This window comes from Dromaius novaehollandiae, chromosome 10 (genome assembly GCF_036370855.1).
Source record: "Dromaius novaehollandiae isolate bDroNov1 chromosome 10, bDroNov1.hap1, whole genome shotgun sequence".
In the NCBI taxonomy this organism is placed as follows: domain Eukaryota; kingdom Metazoa; phylum Chordata; class Aves; order Casuariiformes; family Dromaiidae; genus Dromaius; species Dromaius novaehollandiae.
In genome coordinates, this window is record NC_088107.1 from 26,262,365 (window position 1) to 26,286,536 (window position 24,172).

Below are 24,172 nucleotides of genomic sequence, written 5' to 3' on the forward strand. Positions count from 1 at the left end.
TCCCTGAGTAGCGGGATGGACTGTGCTCCTGCCTGGGGGAGGTGGTCCTTAAAGACCCACCAGCTCTCTCCAGCTCCTTGGCCTGACAGAGCTGCATCCCATGAGATCCCGCCTAGCAGCTCCCTGAATGCACTGACGTCTGCTCGCCTGCAGCCCAAGCTCTGTGCTCTCTTACTTGCCTTCCTCCCTCCCCTCTGGCTCTTGAGTTTCACAATTTCATGGTCACGCCAGGCAAAACTGCCACTGGTAATCCCACTGTCCCCGGGCAAGCCTTCCTTGTTCATGAGGACCAGGCGCAGCCTCAGCTCTCTTTGGCCCATGCAGGGGGCATGCTAAGAAGTTATCCCTGACTCCCTCCGCAAGCCCCCGGGATTACTCGAGTCCCAACGTGTCACCCTCGCCGCAGAGGCTGGGGAGCTGGAAGTCCCCACGAGGAAAGAGAGTCTGTGACCTGGAAACCACCTTGGGCTGCTGCAGAAGAAGTTGTCCGCTTCTCATCACGAGTGGGTTGTCTGTACCAAAGTCCCACCACAGGGTCCCTTCCCGCTGCACTGAGGGGCAGGGGGACAAGGGCTCGCAGGGCAGAAATGCAGGAGGCTCAGAGGCCTGGAGCCGGCGATGGCAGGAAGAACAGGGCCCAGCCTGCATCAGCCACAGGGGCCCCCAGTGCCGGGCGGGAACACGGCAAAGCTGCAGCAAAGCCAGGAACTGCGGAGCCTGTGGGTGGACTGTGGGACGGGGCCTGGCTGCGAAGGGCCCTGCCCCTGCCTGGTCTGCGCTCGCCCGTGGCTGCCGGCAGCGAAGCCGTGGCTTCCGTGCAGGCTGAGGCAGGTGGTAGGGCCTGTTGCTGAGGGCGAGGGAAGAGGGGGCCGGCGTGCGGGCTGTCGGTTTGTGTCTGTGGCTGCTGGCTCCGTGCCCCATGCACACGCCCGAGCGGGGAGCAGCCAGGAAGAGGAGTCAGAAAGCAAAAGCAAGAGGGACAAGGCTGGGCGTGCAGCTGTGGAGCGTGCGGAGTCCAGTAGCGGTGCGCATGCTGCAGGGGGTGTAGCTCAGTGGGAGAGCATTTGACTGCAGATCAAGAGGTCCCTGGTTCAACTCCAGGTGCCCCCTCCAGTGCTGCTTTTCTTCCTGGAGCTTCTCCTTTGCCTTGGTCTGCCTCCCCATCCCTCAGGGGGAGGGCTGCGGGGGCCAGCCCAGCATGGGCCTGTCGCAGCCTCGCTGTCTCTGGGCTCGCTTCTCTCCTCATGACCCGCCTGGGGTTTCCCCTTTCCTTAAGACACCGCACCTCCCAGTGAGGCCCGGAGCAGCCCTTCTTCCTTCCCAGGGGCTGTGCTGCCACTGCTCTGTTGGGAGCTGCAGGGCACCAGCTGAGAGAAACCCACCGGGAGACCTCCCGCCCTTGTCTAGCACACAGGCCAGGGTCTGTGACACCGTGTCCTGCTTCCACCTCCTCCCCTAAAGAGGAGCAGACTGGCTAAACCCACCCTTTGTCTTCTCATCCTTAAGCACCTGGGAAAGGTGTGTTGTGCCTGCAAGGACTGCGGGAAGTTGCGGGGCAAAGCCAGCAGAGCCCTAGAGGGAGGGTGGGTGTTTTGCTGTGTGACTGGGCTTGACAAGTGCAGCCGTGCAGCCGGAGGGTCCGTACCGTACCGGCAGGGCTGGGCTGGAGCGTGGTCTTTCCAGGCAGCCCAAAAGCAGATGGTGCCCCGTAGTTGGCAGGATTCGAACCTGCGCGGGGAAACCCCAATGGATTTCTAGTCCATCGCCTTCACCACTCGGCCACAACTACCTGCCCCAAAGGGCTCTGCAGCAGTGAGCAGGTGCCCTGTGCTGCGACGTCTGGCTCGCCGGGAGTCTGAGGGCCAGGCTGCGCTGGCGGATGTCCTTTCCACTCTTTGGACACGGCGCGGTTGGGCACCAGAGGCACCTGCAGCCAGGGTCTGAGTGTTATGGAAGTTAGGCCTGTCGGCCACCATAACAGGGCTCGACCCTAGGTTCCCGCAGAGAAGTTCAGAGTGAAATCAAAACAAATCAGATAATTTTAATCACGCGCGTGCTGTAATTACAGCTCGAGCTGGGTGCCTCCGAAGAGGGACCCTAACATAAACAAATCCTGGGTAATTATAGTCTTTTCGACTTCCATTTCCCACCCCTCACGCCATAGACCAATAGTAATTTTTTGGTCTGGGGTCTCCTGCTCCTCATTGGGTCTCATCGTCTTTCTGAGGCAAGCTGTTTTTCTCCTTATTCTTCTTTTTTGCAGTCTCTGATGACGGTTGTACTTCTGTTTTTGTTGGGTCTGGCGGTTGCCTCCCAAGGTCTTATTTTTCCCCATTGTTTTGGCGTCTTCCCTCTTGGAGTCGGTGACACAGGTGCGCAGACTGCGTGTGGCTCCATTATCTTCCCAGCCTGAACGAGCTCTGAGGCACTATTTTTTGTTAAACTAAGTAAAGATTTGTTACTTTTCCCATGCTTGGACTAAGGCTTCAGCAAATCTAGCCACTCATGCTAAGCAAGTTTTATAGAAGTTGTGCTAAGCAGCCATTTCTAGACAGTTTCAATTCACTATTCTTTAACACTGAGAGGCCTTGAGGGGCCTGCTGCCAGGGCTATGGCTGCAGCTCCTGGTGCCTGGTCCTCAGGCTGGCCTCTGGGATAGGCTGACGCTGGAGGACGGCTTCACTCTCCCTCTGGCATCGCCATGGCGGGAGGGGAGAAAAGGGAGGGAGCAGTGTGAGGCGTCCAGTGGTGGTGGAGCGGAAATGCGTCAGGTCTACAAGAGGAACGAGAAAGCAGAGAAGCCAAGAGCAGGCGCGGAAGGGGAAAGACTGCAAGGAACCCACGGCCCCCCAGGTGTGAGGGTCTGGAGATGACTGGAGCGGTTGGGAGAGGGGAAAACCTGTGTGCAGGGGGCCGGGAGGAGGAGGCAGAGCGAACGGTGCTGAGAAGAGCGTCTCGGAGAAGCAGCAGTTGATTCAGGTGTATCGGATGGACAGCGCTGTTGCCTTGTGTTAAGAGTGGGAGGTGAGGGGGCACTGGCGTTTTCTCAGGGGTCCTGAGAGGAATGTAACGGAGGGATGCAACATGGCTTGGACACCCCCTCTGCCCCCCTAGATGCCCTGGATCTGGCACTTGGGGCCAGCAGTGCTGGGAAAGCTGAGGCCTGTGCAGGATTTATGTGCCAAGCCTACAGCTGGGAGATCAGTGCTTAATGCCTGGTGGAGTGGGGCTCCACACTGGGGTCCTCACTGCTGCTGGGATGCTTCTGGGGAGAGCAGAGGACACCCTTACTGTAAGGTCAGGAGGAAGGGGAAAGAGAGGGAAAACAGCTGTGGTCTAAGCACTGGGGAGGAGGTGGACTTCTAGAAGGAAATGTCTCTTCAGTGGCCTCTGTGTGGAGACGCAGAGAAGCCTGATGCTCCCTGGGGATGCATCAGAAGCAGGTCTGACCCCAAGCACAGTGTTTGTCTGAGCACGAGACCTCCAGTCTGCTTCCACTGCGCCCCGAGGCATCGGCTACCTCCTTTGCGAGAAGCATGACAGGCTTCTGCAAGGGACTCAGCTGCTCTCCTGCAGAGCCCTCTGACTGCACGGTGCCCCACGGCCCTGGAGAAGGGCTGTGCTTGGGCGCTGCCGGGGAGACGGAGAAAGCCCCTGGCTCGGCCAGGACCACGTGGCTCAGTCCTGCTAGTGGCTGAGCGGCAAGAAGAGGTGTCCGGGAGGTCCCATGGTGTAATGGTGAGCACTCTGGACTCTGAATCCAGCGATCTGAGTTCAAGTCTCAGTGGGACCTCGATCTCAGGCTCCTGCCTCACTGAGGGCTTTCCTCAGCTGTTTGCACGTTTTACACCCTTGCATTGCCTACCTTGCGTAGATTGCTTTACGCACTCCGGCCTTCCTTCCTTCCCCACCCTCCCGCTCTGCTCTTTCGCCATTTCCTGACCACGGGAGCCCACCCTGCACTGGCACTGACACTGGTACTGGTACTGGCAGCGGTGTCCCTTCTCCTGCCCTTTCCCCATCACTCCTCTGTAGCTGTTCTGGGCACTGGCTCCTGGCACTGTCTCTCCTCTCTTGTCCCTGACAGCTGGTTCTGGCAGAGGGACCCGGCAGGGGGGGTCACAGGATCACAGAACAGCTGAGGTGGGAAGGAACCTCTGGAGATCGCCTAGCCCAACCCCCTGCTCAAAGCAGGGTCAAGAAGAGGCCTCTGTTCAGGGCCTTGTGCAGTCGAGTTTTGAAAATCTCCACAGCTGGAGACTCCACAACCTCTCTGGGCTTGCTGTTCACATGTTTGACACCTTCCCCTCACGCCCACACAGTCAGGAAAGCAGTTTTCTCTTCCTTCCTTCCCTCCTTCCTTCCCTCCTTCTTTCCTTCTTTTTCTTTCCTGTGTGTTTAAGTGGAATGTCACAGACTTCAGCTTGTGCCCGTTGCCTCTTGCCCTGTCACTGGGCACCACTGAGAAGCGTCTGGCTCTCTCTTCTTTACTCCCTCTTCCCCCACTTCCTCCACCGCCTCAGGTATTTATACGCATTGATAAGATCCCCCCCTTAGCCTTCTCCTCCCCAGGCTAAACAATCCGAGCTCTGTTAGCCTCTCCTGGTATGACAGATGGTGCACGCCCTTAACCGTCTCTGTGGTCTTTCGCTGTGCTCACTCCAGCGTGGCCATGTCTCTCTTGTACCGGGAAGCCCGAAATGGGACACAGCACGCCAAGTGTGGTCTCACCAGTGCTGAGTAGGGGGGAAGGGTCACACCTCCCTCAGCCTGCTGGCAACGCTCTTCCTAACGCAGCCCAGGATGCTGCCGGCCTTCTTTGCTGCAAGGGCACGTTGCTGCCTCAGGTACTGAAGGCCTTCCGGGACACAGCATCTCTCCTCTGAAACAAATGCCCATGAGCTACCAAGCTCCTGGGGAGCCGACAGAGCCCCTAACTGCTGCAACCAGAAACACAATGCCACGTGATGGCACCAGTGGAGTCCTTGTGAGGGCACCTGGCATGCAGATGCGCAGGGCTCCTGCAGAGGAAGGAAGGACACTTTGAAGAGCACTTTTCACTTGCTGCCGGGGGCAGCCTGGACCAAGAGAGAAGGCACAAACACAAATGCTCTTGACCCCTCCTCACATGGCATGTGCTGCAGCCCCGTTGCTCTGCCTGGTCCTCTGCCACTAGCTCTCTCCGGGTTGTTGCCATCGCACTTGCCCTGAGGGAACAGAACGGGGCATAGCATTGCAGACATGGCCCCAGCAGTGCCAAATGAGGGGAAACAATCTTTTCCGTCGGCTTGCATCAAACAGTTTGGGTTGCAAGTGACCTCTGGAGGTGACCCGTTCCAAGCCCTTTGTTGAACTGCAGGCGGTTCCTGTCAGCGCCTTTCCCCAGCCTGTTGAGATTCCCCCGAGTACCCGCCCTTCCCTCCAGTCTATCAGCTGCTCCCCACAGTCTGGCCTCCTGTACAAACATGCTGAAAGCCCCCTCTGTCCCACTGTCCAGGTCGCCCATAAAGAGAGCAAAGATTTTTGGCACCCGGAGCTTTACCTTTCCTACCACCATTGTGGTATGCCTGGGCAATGAGGCTCTGTTTGTGCTTTCTCGCCTGTCCCTGGTTTCACCTCCCGTGCCCTTCCTGTCCGCTGTGGAGCTCCCTCCGGAGCTCCCTGCTGAGCCAAGCCTGTCGCGTGGACCACCTGCTCATTTCCCTGAGTAGCGGGATGGACTGTGCTCCTGCCTGGGGGAGGTGGTCCTTAAAGACCCACCAGCTCTCTCCAGCTCCTTGGCCTGACAGAGCTGCATCCCATGAGATCCCGCCTAGCAGCTCCCTGAATGCACTGACGTCTGCTCGCCTGCAGCCCAAGCTCTGTGCTCTCTTACTTGCCTTCCTCCCTCCCCTCTGGCTCTTGAGTTTCACAATTTCATGGTCACGCCAGGCAAAACTGCCACTGGTAATCCCACTGTCCCCGGGCAAGCCTTCCTTGTTCATGAGGACCAGGCGCAGCCTCAGCTCTCTTTGGCCCATGCAGGGGGCATGCTAAGAAGTTATCCCTGACTCCCTCCGCAAGCCCCCGGGATTACTCGAGTCCCAACGTGTCACCCTCGCCGCAGAGGCTGGGGAGCTGGAAGTCCCCACGAGGAAAGAGAGTCTGTGACCTGGAAACCACCTTGGGCTGCTGCAGAAGAAGTTGTCCGCTTCTCATCACGAGTGGGTTGTCTGTACCAAAGTCCCACCACAGGGTCCCTTCCCGCTGCACTGAGGGGCAGGGGGACAAGGGCTCGCAGGGCAGAAATGCAGGAGGCTCAGAGGCCTGGAGCCGGCGATGGCAGGAAGAACAGGGCCCAGCCTGCATCAGCCACAGGGGCCCCCAGTGCCGGGCGGGAACACGGCAAAGCTGCAGCAAAGCCAGGAACTGCGGAGCCTGTGGGTGGACTGTGGGACGGGGCCTGGCTGCGAAGGGCCCTGCCCCTGCCTGGTCTGCGCTCGCCCGTGGCTGCCGGCAGCGAAGCCGTGGCTTCCGTGCAGGCTGAGGCAGGTGGTAGGGCCTGTTGCTGAGGGCGAGGGAAGAGGGGGCCGGCGTGCGGGCTGTCGGTTTGTGTCTGTGGCTGCTGGCTCCGTGCCCCATGCACACGCCCGAGCGGGGAGCAGCCAGGAAGAGGAGTCAGAAAGCAAAAGCAAGAGGGACAAGGCTGGGCGTGCAGCTGTGGAGCGTGCGGAGTCCAGTAGCGGTGCGCATGCTGCAGGGGGTGTAGCTCAGTGGGAGAGCATTTGACTGCAGATCAAGAGGTCCCTGGTTCAACTCCAGGTGCCCCCTCCAGTGCTGCTTTTCTTCCTGGAGCTTCTCCTTTGCCTTGGTCTGCCTCCCCATCCCTCAGGGGGAGGGCTGCGGGGGCCAGCCCAGCATGGGCCTGTCGCAGCCTCGCTGTCTCTGGGCTCGCTTCTCTCCTCATGACCCGCCTGGGGTTTCCCCTTTCCTTAAGACACCGCACCTCCCAGTGAGGCCCGGAGCAGCCCTTCTTCCTTCCCAGGGGCTGTGCTGCCACTGCTCTGTTGGGAGCTGCAGGGCACCAGCTGAGAGAAACCCACCGGGAGACCTCCCGCCCTTGTCTAGCACACAGGCCAGGGTCTGTGACACCGTGTCCTGCTTCCACCTCCTCCCCTAAAGAGGAGCAGACTGGCTAAACCCACCCTTTGTCTTCTCATCCTTAAGCACCTGGGAAAGGTGTGTTGTGCCTGCAAGGACTGCGGGAAGTTGCGGGGCAAAGCCAGCAGAGCCCTAGAGGGAGGGTGGGTGTTTTGCTGTGTGACTGGGCTTGACAAGTGCAGCCGTGCAGCCGGAGGGTCCGTACCGTACCGGCAGGGCTGGGCTGGAGCGTGGTCTTTCCAGGCAGCCCAAAAGCAGATGGTGCCCCGTAGTTGGCAGGATTCGAACCTGCGCGGGGAAACCCCAATGGATTTCTAGTCCATCGCCTTCACCACTCGGCCACAACTACCTGCCCCAAAGGGCTCTGCAGCAGTGAGCAGGTGCCCTGTGCTGCGACGTCTGGCTCGCCGGGAGTCTGAGGGCCAGGCTGCGCTGGCGGATGTCCTTTCCACTCTTTGGACACGGCGCGGTTGGGCACCAGAGGCACCTGCAGCCAGGGTCTGAGTGTTATGGAAGTTAGGCCTGTCGGCCACCATAACAGGGCTCGACCCTAGGTTCCCGCAGAGAAGTTCAGAGTGAAATCAAAACAAATCAGATAATTTTAATCACGCGCGTGCTGTAATTACAGCTCGAGCTGGGTGCCTCCGAAGAGGGACCCTAACATAAACAAATCCTGGGTAATTATAGTCTTTTCGACTTCCATTTCCCACCCCTCACGCCATAGACCAATAGTAATTTTTTGGTCTGGGGTCTCCTGCTCCTCATTGGGTCTCATCGTCTTTCTGAGGCAAGCTGTTTTTCTCCTTATTCTTCTTTTTTGCAGTCTCTGATGACGGTTGTACTTCTGTTTTTGTTGGGTCTGGCGGTTGCCTCCCAAGGTCTTATTTTTCCCCATTGTTTTGGCGTCTTCCCTCTTGGAGTCGGTGACACAGGTGCGCAGACTGCGTGTGGCTCCATTATCTTCCCAGCCTGAACAAGCTCTGAGGCACTATTTTTTGTTAAACTAAGTAAAGATTTGTTACTTTTCCCATGCTTGGACTAAGGCTTCAGCAAATCTAGCCACTCATGCTAAGCAAGTTTTATAGAAGTTGTGCTAAGCAGCCATTTCTAGACAGTTTCAATTCACTATTCTTTAACACTGAGAGGCCTTGAGGGGCCTGCTGCCAGGGCTATGGCTGCAGCTCCTGGTGCCTGGTCCTCAGGCTGGCCTCTGGGATAGGCTGACGCTGGAGGACGGCTTCACTCTCCCTCTGGCATCGCCATGGCGGGAGGGGAGAAAAGGGAGGGAGCAGTGTGAGGCGTCCAGTGGTGGTGGAGCGGAAATGCGTCAGGTCTACAAGAGGAACGAGAAAGCAGAGAAGCCAAGAGCAGGCGCGGAAGGGGAAAGACTGCAAGGAACCCACGGCCCCCCAGGTGTGAGGGTCTGGAGATGACTGGAGCGGTTGGGAGAGGGGAAAACCTGTGTGCAGGGGGCCGGGAGGAGGAGGCAGAGCGAACGGTGCTGAGAAGAGCGTCTCGGAGAAGCAGCAGTTGATTCAGGTGTATCGGATGGACAGCGCTGTTGCCTTGTGTTAAGAGTGGGAGGTGAGGGGGCACTGGCGTTTTCTCAGGGGTCCTGAGAGGAATGTAACGGAGGGATGCAACATGGCTTGGACACCCCCTCTGCCCCCCTAGATGCCCTGGATCTGGCACTTGGGGCCAGCAGTGCTGGGAAAGCTGAGGCCTGTGCAGGATTTATGTGCCAAGCCTACAGCTGGGAGATCAGTGCTTAATGCCTGGTGGAGTGGGGCTCCACACTGGGGTCCTCACTGCTGCTGGGATGCTTCTGGGGAGAGCAGAGGACACCCTTACTGTAAGGTCAGGAGGAAGGGGAAAGAGAGGGAAAACAGCTGTGGTCTAAGCACTGGGGAGGAGGTGGACTTCTAGAAGGAAATGTCTCTTCAGTGGCCTCTGTGTGGAGACGCAGAGAAGCCTGATGCTCCCTGGGGATGCATCAGAAGCAGGTCTGACCCCAAGCACAGTGTTTGTCTGAGCACGAGACCTCCAGTCTGCTTCCACTGCGCCCCGAGGCATCGGCTACCTCCTTTGCGAGAAGCATGACAGGCTTCTGCAAGGGACTCAGCTGCTCTCCTGCAGAGCCCTCTGACTGCACGGTGCCCCACGGCCCTGGAGAAGGGCTGTGCTTGGGCGCTGCCGGGGAGACGGAGAAAGCCCCTGGCTCGGCCAGGACCACGTGGCTCAGTCCTGCTAGTGGCTGAGCGGCAAGAAGAGGTGTCCGGGAGGTCCCATGGTGTAATGGTGAGCACTCTGGACTCTGAATCCAGCGATCTGAGTTCAAGTCTCAGTGGGACCTCGATCTCAGGCTCCTGCCTCACTGAGGGCTTTCCTCAGCTGTTTGCACGTTTTACACCCTTGCATTGCCTACCTTGCGTAGATTGCTTTACGCACTCCGGCCTTCCTTCCTTCCCCACCCTCCCGCTCTGCTCTTTCGCCATTTCCTGACCACGGGAGCCCACCCTGCACTGGCACTGACACTGGTACTGGTACTGGCAGCGGTGTCCCTTCTCCTGCCCTTTCCCCATCACTCCTCTGTAGCTGTTCTGGGCACTGGCTCCTGGCACTGTCTCTCCTCTCTTGTCCCTGACAGCTGGTTCTGGCAGAGGGACCCGGCAGGGGGGGTCACAGGATCACAGAACAGCTGAGGTGGGAAGGAACCTCTGGAGATCGCCTAGCCCAACCCCCTGCTCAAAGCAGGGTCAAGAAGAGGCCTCTGTTCAGGGCCTTGTGCAGTCGAGTTTTGAAAATCTCCACAGCTGGAGACTCCACAACCTCTCTGGGCTTGCTGTTCACATGTTTGACACCTTCCCCTCACGCCCACACAGTCAGGAAAGCAGTTTTCTCTTCCTTCCTTCCCTCCTTCCTTCCCTCCTTCTTTCCTTCTTTTTCTTTCCTGTGTGTTTAAGTGGAATGTCACAGACTTCAGCTTGTGCCCGTTGCCTCTTGCCCTGTCACTGGGCACCACTGAGAAGCGTCTGGCTCTCTCTTCTTTACTCCCTCTTCCCCCACTTCCTCCACCGCCTCAGGTATTTATACGCATTGATAAGATCCCCCCCTTAGCCTTCTCCTCCCCAGGCTAAACAATCCGAGCTCTGTTAGCCTCTCCTGGTATGACAGATGGTGCACGCCCTTAACCGTCTCTGTGGTCTTTCGCTGTGCTCACTCCAGCGTGGCCATGTCTCTCTTGTACCGGGAAGCCCGAAATGGGACACAGCACGCCAAGTGTGGTCTCACCAGTGCTGAGTAGGGGGGAAGGGTCACACCTCCCTCAGCCTGCTGGCAACGCTCTTCCTAACGCAGCCCAGGATGCTGCCGGCCTTCTTTGCTGCAAGGGCACGTTGCTGCCTCAGGTACTGAAGGCCTTCCGGGACACAGCATCTCTCCTCTGAAACAAATGCCCATGAGCTACCAAGCTCCTGGGGAGCCGACAGAGCCCCTAACTGCTGCAACCAGAAACACAATGCCACGTGATGGCACCAGTGGAGTCCTTGTGAGGGCACCTGGCATGCAGATGCGCAGGGCTCCTGCAGAGGAAGGAAGGACACTTTGAAGAGCACTTTTCACTTGCTGCCGGGGGCAGCCTGGACCAAGAGAGAAGGCACAAACACAAATGCTCTTGACCCCTCCTCACATGGCATGTGCTGCAGCCCCGTTGCTCTGCCTGGTCCTCTGCCACTAGCTCTCTCCGGGTTGTTGCCATCGCACTTGCCCTGAGGGAACAGAACGGGGCATAGCATTGCAGACATGGCCCCAGCAGTGCCAAATGAGGGGAAACAATCTTTTCCGTCGGCTTGCATCAAACAGTTTGGGTTGCAAGTGACCTCTGGAGGTGACCCGTTCCAAGCCCTTTGTTGAACTGCAGGCGGTTCCTGTCAGCGCCTTTCCCCAGCCTGTTGAGATTCCCCCGAGTACCCGCCCTTCCCTCCAGTCTATCAGCTGCTCCCCACAGTCTGGCCTCCTGTACAAACATGCTGAAAGCCCCCTCTGTCCCACTGTCCAGGTCGCCCATAAAGAGAGCAAAGATTTTTGGCACCCGGAGCTTTACCTTTCCTACCACCATTGTGGTATGCCTGGGCAATGAGGCTCTGTTTGTGCTTTCTCGCCTGTCCCTGGTTTCACCTCCCGTGCCCTTCCTGTCCGCTGTGGAGCTCCCTCCGGAGCTCCCTGCTGAGCCAAGCCTGTCGCGTGGACCACCTGCTCATTTCCCTGAGTAGCGGGATGGACTGTGCTCCTGCCTGGGGGAGGTGGTCCTTAAAGACCCACCAGCTCTCTCCAGCTCCTTGGCCTGACAGAGCTGCATCCCATGAGATCCCGCCTAGCAGCTCCCTGAATGCACTGACGTCTGCTCGCCTGCAGCCCAAGCTCTGTGCTCTCTTACTTGCCTTCCTCCCTCCCCTCTGGCTCTTGAGTTTCACAATTTCATGGTCACGCCAGGCAAAACTGCCACTGGTAATCCCACTGTCCCCGGGCAAGCCTTCCTTGTTCATGAGGACCAGGCGCAGCCTCAGCTCTCTTTGGCCCATGCAGGGGGCATGCTAAGAAGTTATCCCTGACTCCCTCCGCAAGCCCCCGGGATTACTCGAGTCCCAACGTGTCACCCTCGCCGCAGAGGCTGGGGAGCTGGAAGTCCCCACGAGGAAAGAGAGTCTGTGACCTGGAAACCACCTTGGGCTGCTGCAGAAGAAGTTGTCCGCTTCTCATCACGAGTGGGTTGTCTGTACCAAAGTCCCACCACAGGGTCCCTTCCCGCTGCACTGAGGGGCAGGGGGACAAGGGCTCGCAGGGCAGAAATGCAGGAGGCTCAGAGGCCTGGAGCCGGCGATGGCAGGAAGAACAGGGCCCAGCCTGCATCAGCCACAGGGGCCCCCAGTGCCGGGCGGGAACACGGCAAAGCTGCAGCAAAGCCAGGAACTGCGGAGCCTGTGGGTGGACTGTGGGACGGGGCCTGGCTGCGAAGGGCCCTGCCCCTGCCTGGTCTGCGCTCGCCCGTGGCTGCCGGCAGCGAAGCCGTGGCTTCCGTGCAGGCTGAGGCAGGTGGTAGGGCCTGTTGCTGAGGGCGAGGGAAGAGGGGGCCGGCGTGCGGGCTGTCGGTTTGTGTCTGTGGCTGCTGGCTCCGTGCCCCATGCACACGCCCGAGCGGGGAGCAGCCAGGAAGAGGAGTCAGAAAGCAAAAGCAAGAGGGACAAGGCTGGGCGTGCAGCTGTGGAGCGTGCGGAGTCCAGTAGCGGTGCGCATGCTGCAGGGGGTGTAGCTCAGTGGGAGAGCATTTGACTGCAGATCAAGAGGTCCCTGGTTCAACTCCAGGTGCCCCCTCCAGTGCTGCTTTTCTTCCTGGAGCTTCTCCTTTGCCTTGGTCTGCCTCCCCATCCCTCAGGGGGAGGGCTGCGGGGGCCAGCCCAGCATGGGCCTGTCGCAGCCTCGCTGTCTCTGGGCTCGCTTCTCTCCTCATGACCCGCCTGGGGTTTCCCCTTTCCTTAAGACACCGCACCTCCCAGTGAGGCCCGGAGCAGCCCTTCTTCCTTCCCAGGGGCTGTGCTGCCACTGCTCTGTTGGGAGCTGCAGGGCACCAGCTGAGAGAAACCCACCGGGAGACCTCCCGCCCTTGTCTAGCACACAGGCCAGGGTCTGTGACACCGTGTCCTGCTTCCACCTCCTCCCCTAAAGAGGAGCAGACTGGCTAAACCCACCCTTTGTCTTCTCATCCTTAAGCACCTGGGAAAGGTGTGTTGTGCCTGCAAGGACTGCGGGAAGTTGCGGGGCAAAGCCAGCAGAGCCCTAGAGGGAGGGTGGGTGTTTTGCTGTGTGACTGGGCTTGACAAGTGCAGCCGTGCAGCCGGAGGGTCCGTACCGTACCGGCAGGGCTGGGCTGGAGCGTGGTCTTTCCAGGCAGCCCAAAAGCAGATGGTGCCCCGTAGTTGGCAGGATTCGAACCTGCGCGGGGAAACCCCAATGGATTTCTAGTCCATCGCCTTCACCACTCGGCCACAACTACCTGCCCCAAAGGGCTCTGCAGCAGTGAGCAGGTGCCCTGTGCTGCGACGTCTGGCTCGCCGGGAGTCTGAGGGCCAGGCTGCGCTGGCGGATGTCCTTTCCACTCTTTGGACACGGCGCGGTTGGGCACCAGAGGCACCTGCAGCCAGGGTCTGAGTGTTATGGAAGTTAGGCCTGTCGGCCACCATAACAGGGCTCGACCCTAGGTTCCCGCAGAGAAGTTCAGAGTGAAATCAAAACAAATCAGATAATTTTAATCACGCGCGTGCTGTAATTACAGCTCGAGCTGGGTGCCTCCGAAGAGGGACCCTAACATAAACAAATCCTGGGTAATTATAGTCTTTTCGACTTCCATTTCCCACCCCTCACGCCATAGACCAATAGTAATTTTTTGGTCTGGGGTCTCCTGCTCCTCATTGGGTCTCATCGTCTTTCTGAGGCAAGCTGTTTTTCTCCTTATTCTTCTTTTTTGCAGTCTCTGATGACGGTTGTACTTCTGTTTTTGTTGGGTCTGGCGGTTGCCTCCCAAGGTCTTATTTTTCCCCATTGTTTTGGCGTCTTCCCTCTTGGAGTCGGTGACACAGGTGCGCAGACTGCGTGTGGCTCCATTATCTTCCCAGCCTGAACAAGCTCTGAGGCACTATTTTTTGTTAAACTAAGTAAAGATTTGTTACTTTTCCCATGCTTGGACTAAGGCTTCAGCAAATCTAGCCACTCATGCTAAGCAAGTTTTATAGAAGTTGTGCTAAGCAGCCATTTCTAGACAGTTTCAATTCACTATTCTTTAACACTGAGAGGCCTTGAGGGGCCTGCTGCCAGGGCTATGGCTGCAGCTCCTGGTGCCTGGTCCTCAGGCTGGCCTCTGGGATAGGCTGACGCTGGAGGACGGCTTCACTCTCCCTCTGGCATCGCCATGGCGGGAGGGGAGAAAAGGGAGGGAGCAGTGTGAGGCGTCCAGTGGTGGTGGAGCGGAAATGCGTCAGGTCTACAAGAGGAACGAGAAAGCAGAGAAGCCAAGAGCAGGCGCGGAAGGGGAAAGACTGCAAGGAACCCACGGCCCCCCAGGTGTGAGGGTCTGGAGATGACTGGAGCGGTTGGGAGAGGGGAAAACCTGTGTGCAGGGGGCCGGGAGGAGGAGGCAGAGCGAACGGTGCTGAGAAGAGCGTCTCGGAGAAGCAGCAGTTGATTCAGGTGTATCGGATGGACAGCGCTGTTGCCTTGTGTTAAGAGTGGGAGGTGAGGGGGCACTGGCGTTTTCTCAGGGGTCCTGAGAGGAATGTAACGGAGGGATGCAACATGGCTTGGACACCCCCTCTGCCCCCCTAGATGCCCTGGATCTGGCACTTGGGGCCAGCAGTGCTGGGAAAGCTGAGGCCTGTGCAGGATTTATGTGCCAAGCCTACAGCTGGGAGATCAGTGCTTAATGCCTGGTGGAGTGGGGCTCCACACTGGGGTCCTCACTGCTGCTGGGATGCTTCTGGGGAGAGCAGAGGACACCCTTACTGTAAGGTCAGGAGGAAGGGGAAAGAGAGGGAAAACAGCTGTGGTCTAAGCACTGGGGAGGAGGTGGACTTCTAGAAGGAAATGTCTCTTCAGTGGCCTCTGTGTGGAGACGCAGAGAAGCCTGATGCTCCCTGGGGATGCATCAGAAGCAGGTCTGACCCCAAGCACAGTGTTTGTCTGAGCACGAGACCTCCAGTCTGCTTCCACTGCGCCCCGAGGCATCGGCTACCTCCTTTGCGAGAAGCATGACAGGCTTCTGCAAGGGACTCAGCTGCTCTCCTGCAGAGCCCTCTGACTGCACGGTGCCCCACGGCCCTGGAGAAGGGCTGTGCTTGGGCGCTGCCGGGGAGACGGAGAAAGCCCCTGGCTCGGCCAGGACCACGTGGCTCAGTCCTGCTAGTGGCTGAGCGGCAAGAAGAGGTGTCCGGGAGGTCCCATGGTGTAATGGTGAGCACTCTGGACTCTGAATCCAGCGATCTGAGTTCAAGTCTCAGTGGGACCTCGATCTCAGGCTCCTGCCTCACTGAGGGCTTTCCTCAGCTGTTTGCACGTTTTACACCCTTGCATTGCCTACCTTGCGTAGATTGCTTTACGCACTCCGGCCTTCCTTCCTTCCCCACCCTCCCGCTCTGCTCTTTCGCCATTTCCTGACCACGGGAGCCCACCCTGCACTGGCACTGACACTGGTACTGGTACTGGCAGCGGTGTCCCTTCTCCTGCCCTTTCCCCATCACTCCTCTGTAGCTGTTCTGGGCACTGGCTCCTGGCACTGTCTCTCCTCTCTTGTCCCTGACAGCTGGTTCTGGCAGAGGGACCCGGCAGGGGGGGTCACAGGATCACAGAACAGCTGAGGTGGGAAGGAACCTCTGGAGATCGCCTAGCCCAACCCCCTGCTCAAAGCAGGGTCAAGAAGAGGCCTCTGTTCAGGGCCTTGTGCAGTCGAGTTTTGAAAATCTCCACAGCTGGAGACTCCACAACCTCTCTGGGCTTGCTGTTCACATGTTTGACACCTTCCCCTCACGCCCACACAGTCAGGAAAGCAGTTTTCTCTTCCTTCCTTCCCTCCTTCCTTCCCTCCTTCTTTCCTTCTTTTTCTTTCCTGTGTGTTTAAGTGGAATGTCACAGACTTCAGCTTGTGCCCGTTGCCTCTTGCCCTGTCACTGGGCACCACTGAGAAGCGTCTGGCTCTCTCTTCTTTACTCCCTCTTCCCCCACTTCCTCCACCGCCTCAGGTATTTATACGCATTGATAAGATCCCCCCCTTAGCCTTCTCCTCCCCAGGCTAAACAATCCGAGCTCTGTTAGCCTCTCCTGGTATGACAGATGGTGCACGCCCTTAACCGTCTCTGTGGTCTTTCGCTGTGCTCACTCCAGCGTGGCCATGTCTCTCTTGTACCGGGAAGCCCGAAATGGGACACAGCATGCCAAGTGTGGTCTCACCAGTGCTGAGTAGGGGGGAAGGGTCACACCTCCCTCAGCCTGCTGGCAACGCTCTTCCTAACGCAGCCCAGGATGCTGCCGGCCTTCTTTGCTGCAAGGGCACGTTGCTGCCTCAGGTACTGAAGGCCTTCCGGGACACAGCATCTCTCCTCTGAAACAAATGCCCATGAGCTACCAAGCTCCTGGGGAGCCGACAGAGCCCCTAACTGCTGCAACCAGAAACACAATGCCACGTGATGGCACCAGTGGAGTCCTTGTGAGGGCACCTGGCATGCAGATGCGCAGGGCTCCTGCAGAGGAAGGAAGGACACTTTGAAGAGCACTTTTCACTTGCTGCCGGGGGCAGCCTGGACCAAGAGAGAAGGCACAAACACAAATGCTCTTGACCCCTCCTCACATGGCATGTGCTGCAGCCCCGTTGCTCTGCCTGGTCCTCTGCCACTAGCTCTCTCCGGGTTGTTGCCATCGCACTTGCCCTGAGGGAACAGAACGGGGCATAGCATTGCAGACATGGCCCCAGCAGTGCCAAATGAGGGGAAACAATCTTTTCCGTCGGCTTGCATCAAACAGTTTGGGTTGCAAGTGACCTCTGGAGGTGACCCGTTCCAAGCCCTTTGTTGAACTGCAGGCGGTTCCTGTCAGCACCTTTCCCCAGCCTGTTGAGATTCCCCCGAGTACCCGCCCTTCCCTCCAGTCTATCAGCTGCTCCCCACAGTCTGGCCTCCTGTACAAACATGCTGAAAGCCCCCTCTGTCCCACTGTCCAGGTCGCCCATAAAGAGAGCAAAGATTTTTGGCACCCGGAGCTTTACCTTTCCTACCACCATTGTGGTATGCCTGGGCAATGAGGCTCTGTTTGTGCTTTCTCGCCTGTCCCTGGTTTCACCTCCCGTGCCCTTCCTGTCCGCTGTGGAGCTCCCTCCGGAGCTCCCTGCTGAGCCAAGCCTGTCGCGTGGACCACCTGCTCATTTCCCTGAGTAGCGGGATGGACTGTGCTCCTGCCTGGGGGAGGTGGTCCTTAAAGACCCACCAGCTCTCTCCAGCTCCTTGGCCTGACAGAGCTGCATCCCATGAGATCCCGCCTAGCAGCTCCCTGAATGCACTGACGTCTGCTCGCCTGCAGCCCAAGCTCTGTGCTCTCTTACTTGCCTTCCTCCCTCCCCTCTGGCTCTTGAGTTTCACAATTTCATGGTCACGCCAGGCAAAACTGCCACTGGTAATCCCACTGTCCCCGGGCAAGCCTTCCTTGTTCATGAGGACCAGGCGCAGCCTCAGCTCTCTTTGGCCCATGCAGGGGGCATGCTAAGAAGTTATCCCTGACTCCCTCCGCAAGCCCCCGGGATTACTCGAGTCCCAACGTGTCACCCTCGCCGCAGAGGCTGGGGAGCTGGAAGTCCCCACGAGGAAAGAGAGTCTGTGACCTGGAAACCACCTTGGGCTGCTGCAGAAGAAGTTGTCCGCTTCTCATCACGAGTGGGTTGTCTGTACCAAAGTCCCACCACAGGGTCCCTTCCCGCTGCACTGAGGGGCAGGGGGACAAGGGCTCGCAGGGCAGAAATGCAGGAGGCTCAGAGGCCTGGAGCCGGCGATGGCAGGAAGAACAGGGCCCAGCCTGCATCAGCCACAGGGGCCCCCAGTGCCGGGCGGGAACACGGCAAAGCTGCAGCAAAGCCAGGAACTGCGGAGCCTGTGGGTGGACTGTGGGACGGGGCCTGGCTGCGAAGGGCCCTGCCCCTGCCTGGTCTGCGCTCGCCCGTGGCTGCCGGCAGCGAAGCCGTGGCTTCCGTGCAGGCTGAGGCAGGTGGTAGGGCCTGTTGCTGAGGGCGAGGGAAGAGGGGGCCGGCGTGCGGGCTGTCGGTTTGTGTCTGTGGCTGCTGGCTCCGTGCCCCATGCACACGCCCGAGCGGGGAGCAGCCAGGAAGAGGAGTCAGAAAGCAAAAGCAAGAGGGACAAGGCTGGGCGTGCAGCTGTGGAGCGTGCGGAGTCCAGTAGCGGTGCGCATGCTGCAGGGGGTGTAGCTCAGTGGGAGAGCATTTGACTGCAGATCAAGAGGTCCCTGGTTCAACTCCAGGTGCCCCCTCCAGTGCTGCTTTTCTTCCTGGAGCTTCTCCTTTGCCTTGGTCTGCCTCCCCATCCCTCAGGGGGAGGGCTGCGGGGGCCAGCCCAGCATGGGCCTGTCGCAGCCTCGCTGTCTCTGGGCTCGCTTCTCTCCTCATGACCCGCCTGGGGTTTCCCCTTTCCTTAAGACACCGCACCTCCCAGTGAGGCCCGGAGCAGCCCTTCTTCCTTCCCAGGGGCTGTGCTGCCACTGCTCTGTTGGGAGCTGCAGGGCACCAGCTGAGAGAAACCCACCGGGAGACCTCCCGCCCTTGTCTAGCACACAGGCCAGGGTCTGTGACACCGTGTCCTGCTTCCACCTCCTCCCCTAAAGAGGAGCAGACTGGCTAAACCCACCCTTTGTCTTCTCATCCTTAAGCACCTGGGAAAGGTGTGTTGTGCCTGCAAGGACTGCGGGAAGTTGCGGGGCAAAGCCAGCAGAGCCCTAGAGGGAGGGTGGGTGTTTTGCTGTGTGACTGGGCTTGACAAGTGCAGCCGTGCAGCCGGAGGGTCCGTACCGTACCGGCAGGGCTGGGCTGGAGCGTGGTCTTTCCGGGCAGCCCAAAAGCAGATGGTGCCCCGTAGTTGGCAGGATTCGAACCTGCGCGGGGAAACCCCAATGGATTTCTAGTCCATCGCCTTCACCACTCGGCCACAACTACCTGCCCCAAAGGGCTCTGCAGCAGTGAGCAGGTGCCCTGTGCTGCGACGTCTGGCTCGCCGGGAGTCTGAGGGCCAGGCTGCGCTGGCGGATGTCCTTTCCACTCTTTGGACACGGCGCGGTTGGGCACCAGAGGCACCTGCAGCCAGGGTCTGAGTGTTATGGAAGTTAGGCCTGTCGGCCACCATAACAGGGCTCGACCCTAGGTTCCCGCAGAGAAGTTCAGAGTGAAATCAAAACAAATCAGATAATTTTAATCACGCGCGTGCTGTAATTACAGCTCGAGCTGGGTGCCTCCGAAGAGGGACCCTAACATAAACAAATCCTGGGTAATTATAGTCTTTTCGACTTCCATTTCCCACCCCTCACGCCATAGACCAATAGTAATTTTTTGGTCTGGGGTCTCCTGCTCCTCATTGGGTCTCATCGTCTTTCTGAGGCAAGCTGTTTTTCTCCTTATTCTTCTTTTTTGCAGTCTCTGATGACGGTTGTACTTCTGTTTTTGTTGGGTCTGGCGGTTGCCTCCCAAGGTCTTATTTTTCCCCATTGTTTTGGCGTCTTCCCTCTTGGAGTCGGTGACACAGGTGCGCAGACTGCGTGTGGCTCCATTATCTTCCCAGCCTGAACAAGCTCTGAGGCACTATTTTTTGTTAAACTAAGTAAAGATTTGTTACTTTTCCCATGCTTGGACTAAGGCTTCAGCAAATCTAGCCACTCATGCTAAGCAAGTTTTATAGAAGTTGTGCTAAGCAGCCATTTCTAGACAGTTTCAATTCACTATTCTTTAACACTGAGAGGCCTTGAGGGGCCTGCTGCCAGGGCTATGGCTGCAGCTCCTGGTGCCTGGTCCTCAGGCTGGCCTCTGGGATAGGCTGACGCTGGAGGACGGCTTCACTCTCCCTCTGGCATCGCCATGGCGGGAGGGGAGAAAAGGGAGGGAGCAGTGTGAGGCGTCCAGTGGTGGTGGAGCGGAAATGCGTCAGGTCTACAAGAGGAACGAGAAAGCAGAGAAGCCAAGAGCAGGCGCGGAAGGGGAAAGACTGCAAGGAACCCACGGCCCCCCAGGTGTGAGGGTCTGGAGATGACTGGAGCGGTTGGGAGAGGGGAAAACCTGTGTGCAGGGGGCCGGGAGGAGGAGGCAGAGCGAACGGTGCTGAGAAGAGCGTCTCGGAGAAGCAGCAGTTGATTCAGGTGTATCGGATGGACAGCGCTGTTGCCTTGTGTTAAGAGTGGGAGGTGAGGGGGCACTGGCGTTTTCTCAGGGGTCCTGAGAGGAATGTAACGGAGGGATGCAACATGGCTTGGACACCCCCTCTGCCCCCCTAGATGCCCTGGATCTGGCACTTGGGGCCAGCAGTGCTGGGAAAGCTGAGGCCTGTGCAGGATTTATGTGCCAAGCCTACAGCTGGGAGATCAGTGCTTAATGCCTGGTGGAGTGGGGCTCCACACTGGGGTCCTCACTGCTGCTGGGATGCTTCTGGGGAGAGCAGAGGACACCCTTACTGTAAGGTCAGGAGGAAGGGGAAAGAGAGGGAAAACAGCTGTGGTCTAAGCACTGGGGAGGAGGTGGACTTCTAGAAGGAAATGTCTCTTCAGTGGCCTCTGTGTGGAGATGCAGAGAAGCCTGATGCTCCCTGGGGATGCATCAGAAGCAGGTCTGACCCCAAGCACAGTGTTTGTCTGAGCACGAGACCTCCAGTCTGCTTCCACTGCGCCCCGAGGCATCGGCTACCTCCTTTGCGAGAAGCATGACAGGCTTCTGCAAGGGACTCAGCTGCTCTCCTGCAGAGCCCTCTGACTGCACGGTGCCCCACGGCCCTGGAGAAGGGCTGTGCTTGGGCGCTGCCGGGGAGACGGAGAAAGCCCCTGGCTCGGCCAGGACCACGTGGCTCAGTCCTGCTAGTGGCTGAGCGGCAAGAAGAGGTGTCCGGGAGGTCCCATGGTGTAATGGTGAGCACTCTGGACTCTGAATCCAGCGATCTGAGTTCAAGTCTCAGTGGGACCTCGATCTCAGGCTCCTGCCTCACTGAGGGCTTTCCTCAGCTGTTTGCACGTTTTACACCCTTGCATTGCCTACCTTGCGTAGATTGCTTTACGCACTCCGGCCTTCCTTCCTTCCCCACCCTCCCGCTCTGCTCTTTCGCCATTTCCTGACCACGGGAGCCCACCCTGCACTGGCACTGACACTGGTACTGGTACTGGCAGCGGTGTCCCTTCTCCTGCCCTTTCCCCATCACTCCTCTGTAGCTGTTCTGGGCACTGGCTCCTGGCACTGTCTCTCCTCTCTTGTCCCTGACAGCTGGTTCTGGCAGAGGGACCCGGCAGGGGGGGTCACAGGATCACAGAACAGCTGAGGTGGGAAGGAACCTCTGGAGATCGCCTAGCCCAACCCCCTGCTCAAAGCAGGGTCAAGAAGAGGCCTCTGTTCAGGGCCTTGTGCAGTCGAGTTTTGAAAATCTCCACAGCTGGAGACTCCACAACCTCTCTGGGCTTGCTGTTCACATGTTTGACACCTTCCCCTCACGCCCACACAGTCAGGAAAACAGTTTTCTCTTCCTTCCTTCCCTCCTTCCTTCCCTCCTTCTTTCCTTCTTTTTCTTTCCTGTGTGTTTAAGTGGAATGTCACAGACTTCAGCTTGTGCCCGTTGCCTCTTGCCCTGTCACTGGGCACCACTGAGAAGCGTCTGGCTCTCTCTTCTTTACTCCCTCTTCCCCCACTTCCTCCACCGCCTCAGGTATTTATACGCATTGATAAGATCCCCCCCTTAGCCTTCTCCTCCCCAGGCTAAACAATCCGAGCTCTGTTAGCCTCTCCTGGTATGACAGATGGTGCACGCCCTTAACCGTCTCTGTGGTCTTTCGCTGTGCTCACTCCAGCGTGGCCATGTCTCTCTTGTACCGGGAAGCCCGAAATGGGACACAGCACGCCAAGTGTGGTCTCACCAGTGCTGAGTAGGGGGGAAGGGTCACACCTCCCTCAGCCTGCTGGCAACGCTCTTCCTAACGCAGCCCAGGATGCTGCCGGCCTTCTTTGCTGCAAGGGCACGTTGCTGCCTCAGGTACTGAAGGCCTTCCGGGACACAGCATCTCTCCTCTGAAACAAATGCCCATGAGCTACCAAGCTCCTGGGGAGCCGACAGAGCCCCTAACTGCTGCAACCAGAAACACAATGCCACGTGATGGCACCAGTGGAGTCCTTGTGAGGGCACCTGGCATGCAGATGCGCAGGGCTCCTGCAGAGGAAGGAAGGACACTTTGAAGAGCACTTTTCACTTGCTGCCGGGGGCAGCCTGGACCAAGAGAGAAGGCACAAACACAAATGCTCTTGACCCCTCCTCACATGGCATGTGCTGCAGCCCCGTTGCTCTGCCTGGTCCTCTGCCACTAGCTCTCTCCGGGTTGTTGCCATCGCACTTGCCCTGAGGGAACAGAACGGGGCATAGCATTGCAGACATGGCCCCAGCAGTGCCAAATGAGGGGAAACAATCTTTTCCGTCGGCTTGCATCAAACAGTTTGGGTTGCAAGTGACCTCTGGAGGTGACCCGTTCCAAGCCCTTTGTTGAACTGCAGGCGGTTCCTGTCAGCGCCTTTCCCCAGCCTGTTGAGATTCCCCCGAGTACCCGCCCTTCCCTCCAGTCTATCAGCTGCTCCCCACAGTCTGGCCTCCTGTACAAACATGCTGAAAGCCCCCTCTGTCCCACTGTCCAGGTCGCCCATAAAGAGAGCAAAGATTTTTGGCACCCGGAGCTTTACCTTTCCTACCACCATTGTGGTATGCCTGGGCAATGAGGCTCTGTTTGTGCTTTCTCGCCTGTCCCTGGTTTCACCTCCCGTGCCCTTCCTGTCCGCTGTGGAGCTCCCTCCGGAGCTCCCTGCTGAGCCAAGCCTGTCGCGTGGACCACCTGCTCATTTCCCTGAGTAGCGGGATGGACTGTGCTCCTGCCTGGGGGAGGTGGTCCTTAAAGACCCACCAGCTCTCTCCAGCTCCTTGGCCTGACAGAGCTGCATCCCATGAGATCCCGCCTAGCAGCTCCCTGAATGCACTGACGTCTGCTCGCCTGCAGCCCAAGCTCTGTGCTCTCTTACTTGCCTTCCTCCCTCCCCTCTGGCTCTTGAGTTTCACAATTTCATGGTCACGCCAGGCAAAACTGCCACTGGTAATCCCACTGTCCCCGGGCAAGCCTTCCTTGTTCATGAGGACCAGGCGCAGCCTCAGCTCTCTTTGGCCCATGCAGGGGGCATGCTAAGAAGTTATCCCTGACTCCCTCCGCAAGCCCCCGGGATTACTCGAGTCCCAACGTGTCACCCTCGCCGCAGAGGCTGGGGAGCTGGAAGTCCCCACGAGGAAAGAGAGTCTGTGACCTGGAAACCACCTTGGGCTGCTGCAGAAGAAGTTGTCCGCTTCTCATCACGAGTGGGTTGTCTGTACCAAAGTCCCACCACAGGGTCCCTTCCCGCTGCACTGAGGGGCAGGGGGACAAGGGCTCGCAGGGCAGAAATGCAGGAGGCTCAGAGGCCTGGAGCCGGCGATGGCAGGAAGAACAGGGCCCAGCCTGCATCAGCCACAGGGGCCCCCAGTGCCGGGCGGGAACACGGCAAAGCTGCAGCAAAGCCAGGAACTGCGGAGCCTGTGGGTGGACTGTGGGACGGGGCCTGGCTGCGAAGGGCCCTGCCCCTGCCTGGTCTGCGCTCGCCCGTGGCTGCCGGCAGCGAAGCCGTGGCTTCCGTGCAGGCTGAGGCAGGTGGTAGGGCCTGTTGCTGAGGGCGAGGGAAGAGGGGGCCGGCGTGCGGGCTGTCGGTTTGTGTCTGTGGCTGCTGGCTCCGTGCCCCATGCACACGCCCGAGCGGGGAGCAGCCAGGAAGAGGAGTCAGAAAGCAAAAGCAAGAGGGACAAGGCTGGGCGTGCAGCTGTGGAGCGTGCGGAGTCCAGTAGCGGTGCGCATGCTGCAGGGGGTGTAGCTCAGTGGGAGAGCATTTGACTGCAGATCAAGAGGTCCCTGGTTCAACTCCAGGTGCCCCCTCCAGTGCTGCTTTTCTTCCTGGAGCTTCTCCTTTGCCTTGGTCTGCCTCCCCATCCCTCAGGGGGAGGGCTGCGGGGGCCAGCCCAGCATGGGCCTGTCGCAGCCTCGCTGTCTCTGGGCTCGCTTCTCTCCTCATGACCCGCCTGGGGTTTCCCCTTTCCTTAAGACACCGCACCTCCCAGTGAGGCCCGGAGCAGCCCTTCTTCCTTCCCAGGGGCTGTGCTGCCACTGCTCTGTTGGGAGCTGCAGGGCACCAGCTGAG

The 24,172-nt window shown here is 58.7% G+C and overlaps 13 non-coding genes across 13 annotated transcripts; 9 read left to right on the forward strand and 4 right to left on the reverse strand.

Moving 5' to 3' along the window:
• The first annotated feature begins 1,038 nt into the window (after positions 1-1,038).
• TRNAC-GCA (transfer RNA cysteine (anticodon GCA)) lies at positions 1,039-1,110 on the forward strand. Its single transcript has one exon. It is a non-coding gene; the product is annotated as a tRNA-Cys (tRNA).
• A 597-nt stretch (positions 1,111-1,707) lies between these two features.
• TRNAS-AGA (transfer RNA serine (anticodon AGA)) lies at positions 1,708-1,789 on the reverse strand. Its single transcript has one exon. It is a non-coding gene; the product is annotated as a tRNA-Ser (tRNA).
• Positions 1,790-3,721: 1,932 nt separating this feature from the next.
• Positions 3,722-3,793, forward strand: TRNAQ-CUG (transfer RNA glutamine (anticodon CUG)). The gene has a single exon. It is a non-coding gene; the product is annotated as a tRNA-Gln (tRNA).
• Positions 3,794-6,738: 2,945 nt separating this feature from the next.
• TRNAC-GCA (transfer RNA cysteine (anticodon GCA)) lies at positions 6,739-6,810 on the forward strand. The gene has a single exon. It is a non-coding gene; the product is annotated as a tRNA-Cys (tRNA).
• Positions 6,811-7,407: 597 nt separating this feature from the next.
• On the reverse strand, positions 7,408-7,489 carry TRNAS-AGA (transfer RNA serine (anticodon AGA)). Its single transcript has one exon. It is a non-coding gene; the product is annotated as a tRNA-Ser (tRNA).
• A 1,932-nt stretch (positions 7,490-9,421) lies between these two features.
• TRNAQ-CUG (transfer RNA glutamine (anticodon CUG)) lies at positions 9,422-9,493 on the forward strand. The gene has a single exon. It is a non-coding gene; the product is annotated as a tRNA-Gln (tRNA).
• Positions 9,494-12,438: 2,945 nt separating this feature from the next.
• Positions 12,439-12,510, forward strand: TRNAC-GCA (transfer RNA cysteine (anticodon GCA)). Its single transcript has one exon. It is a non-coding gene; the product is annotated as a tRNA-Cys (tRNA).
• A 597-nt stretch (positions 12,511-13,107) lies between these two features.
• Positions 13,108-13,189, reverse strand: TRNAS-AGA (transfer RNA serine (anticodon AGA)). Its single transcript has one exon. It is a non-coding gene; the product is annotated as a tRNA-Ser (tRNA).
• Positions 13,190-15,121: 1,932 nt separating this feature from the next.
• Positions 15,122-15,193, forward strand: TRNAQ-CUG (transfer RNA glutamine (anticodon CUG)). The gene has a single exon. It is a non-coding gene; the product is annotated as a tRNA-Gln (tRNA).
• Positions 15,194-18,138: 2,945 nt separating this feature from the next.
• On the forward strand, positions 18,139-18,210 carry TRNAC-GCA (transfer RNA cysteine (anticodon GCA)). The gene has a single exon. It is a non-coding gene; the product is annotated as a tRNA-Cys (tRNA).
• Positions 18,211-18,807: 597 nt separating this feature from the next.
• On the reverse strand, positions 18,808-18,889 carry TRNAS-AGA (transfer RNA serine (anticodon AGA)). Its single transcript has one exon. It is a non-coding gene; the product is annotated as a tRNA-Ser (tRNA).
• Positions 18,890-20,821: 1,932 nt separating this feature from the next.
• TRNAQ-CUG (transfer RNA glutamine (anticodon CUG)) lies at positions 20,822-20,893 on the forward strand. Its single transcript has one exon. It is a non-coding gene; the product is annotated as a tRNA-Gln (tRNA).
• A 2,945-nt stretch (positions 20,894-23,838) lies between these two features.
• On the forward strand, positions 23,839-23,910 carry TRNAC-GCA (transfer RNA cysteine (anticodon GCA)). Its single transcript has one exon. It is a non-coding gene; the product is annotated as a tRNA-Cys (tRNA).
• The last annotated feature ends 262 nt before the right edge of the window (positions 23,911-24,172 follow it).